Source organism: Elephas maximus, chromosome 20, assembly GCF_024166365.1.
Source record: "Elephas maximus indicus isolate mEleMax1 chromosome 20, mEleMax1 primary haplotype, whole genome shotgun sequence".
Lineage (NCBI taxonomy): Eukaryota > Metazoa > Chordata > Mammalia > Proboscidea > Elephantidae > Elephas > Elephas maximus.
Genome location: NC_064838.1, coordinates 78,039,166 through 78,041,741, shown reverse-complemented (window position 1 = coordinate 78,041,741; position 2,576 = coordinate 78,039,166).

The following is a 2,576-nucleotide window of genomic DNA, read 5'->3' as shown; positions in this document are numbered from 1 at the left end:
ATTCGTGTGTATTCTGATGTAAGCAAAATACATTGATTAAAACAAAGTCAGATGCTGAGCTGAACCTTTGAATTGCTAAATAGCAATCTAAGCTGAGTTAACAGGTTAACATGTGAAAGTAAAGGCATTAGTAAGAAAAGAATGGAACTACAAGGTTTGGAATGGGGATATTTGAGCAAATTTAGATGACTGAGTAATTCAAATCATCACACTACACTGAGACTCATTGCAACCTGGCCAAATCTAATACCACCGTCAGAAACTAAGAAGGCTGAAACAGAAGGCAAGGGCTTATACAAACACACACATACACAAGCACAAGTACAGACACTGCAAAGTTTATTCTAATCGTTAAAAAAAAAAAAACAGAATCATTAACTCCGCTTTTGTACCTAGTACTTTTTTTCCCACTCCCACTCACCATACCCACTCTCCTTGCCTGATTTCATGGTTCCCTACACATTCTCCTGGAGCCCTGGTGGTTTTCTGAGCAAGAGCTTGGTTGCTAACTGAAAGGACAGCAGTTCAAATCCACCAGCCACTCCCTGGAAATTTAAGGAGCAGTTCTGCTCTGTCCTATAGGGTCACTATCAGTCAGAATCAACTCAATGGGAAAGGATTTTGTTTTCTAGCATACCTCAAAAGACCCAAATGTTTTTCAGTAGATTCTAACTCATAGTGACCCTACAGGACAGAGTAGAACTGCCCTATAGGGTTTTCAAGGCTGTAAATCTTTATGGAAGCTGAGTGCCACATATTTTCCCAGGGATTGGCTAGTGGGTTTGAACCACTGACCTTTCAGTTAGTAGCTAAGCACTTTAATCACTGCACCAACAGTGCCCAAAACATTCTTTTCTACTATAAAATTTATTTATTATATTTGATATCTCTCATCACTTCAAGGAAGGCAAAGGTTTTTACTCTTTTGTTCATCAATGCATTTAGAAGAGTGACTGACACATAGGATATTTATAAATATATGTGGAATGTATTTGTGCTCGCTATATCCTATGGTGGCACACTGACAAGGTTTGAAGCCCATCATGTAATTCATAAGAACCATACGATGCATCAAACTGTAGAAAAGATGTTGTATATTTTTTTCCATGCTCTATGAAGGGAATATTTTACATCTTTGTTCCTCAAGCTATAAATCAAGGGATTCAACATGAGGATAACAAGGGTATAAAATATGGAAGTTACTCTATCACCATCAAAGGAATGACTGGACTTGGGCTGCATGTACATAAAGATTAAAGTCCCATAGAACACTATCACTACCATCAGGTGAGATGCACAGGTGGAGAAGGCCTTGTGCCTCCCCACAGCTGAGTTCATCCTGAGAATGGCTACAAAAATGAGCAGGTAAGAAACAAGCACTATTAAAAGGGATGTAATCAAAGCAAAAGATGCTAAGATGAGAGTGATCAATTGAATTTCATATGTGTTTGAACAGAGCAAAGATATCAAGGGGTTAGTGTCACAGTAGAAATGACTGATGACGTTGTAGCCACAGAAGGATAAATTAAAAATCTTTATGGTGATAAGAACAGAAACAAATGCACTATAAAGATAGAGGATTGCCACCAGCAAAAGGCACAACCTTTGTGACATGATGACCTGGTAGAACAGAGGATTACAGATGGCCACATAGCGGTCGTAGGACATTGCAGACAGAATGAAAAGTTCAACATCTATGAACAAAATAAAGAAAGCTAGCTGTGTAGCACAAAAATAATAGGAGATTGTATTTTCATCTACAATGAAATTGACTAGCATTTTGGGCCCCACAGTTGTTGAGTAACCAAGATCAGTAATAGCCAGGTGTCTGAGGAAAAAGTACATGGGAGTTTGTAGCCTGGAGTCCATCTTGGTGAGGATGATGATGCCCAAGTTGCCCACCACTAAGATCATGTAGATGATGAGGAACAGCCTAAAACAAGGGCACCTGCAGCTCTGGGCGGTCTGTGATTCCCGTCAGAATGAATTCATTCAGCACTGTTAGATTGTGTTTGTCCATCTTGGTCTATCAGGGAACCTATTCTGGATAGAGGCATCAGCATAGTCAATAGGTTTTATGTAACATCAACTGGTAGGTTTTTAGTATACAAAGGCAATATGCTAAATGAATAAGATAAATCTATACTTTCCAATGTAGTTATTTCAAATTAAACCCACCTTCCACAAATAAAGTATAGACACATGAAGATACAGAGAGAGAGAGAGAGAGAAAGGAAAAAGGGAAAGAAAGAGAAAACTAACTTGTTATCAACTGGGTAAAATTTGCTCCCCAAAGAACATTTGTCAATGCCTCAAACATTTTGGATGTCACAACCAGGAGAAGGGTAGTATAGGTATGTAATGGAAGCCTGGGAGGTTACTAAACATTCCACTATATATAGGGTAACTCCACACAATAAGAAAATTCCCTGCCCAGATGTCACTATGGCAGAATTTGAGAAACCCTGATGTAAATATAGTGTTAGACACAGATAAAGATGTAGGTATATGTGTATATATAGATATACATAGACATATACATGCACAAATACATATACACAATACAGATACATACA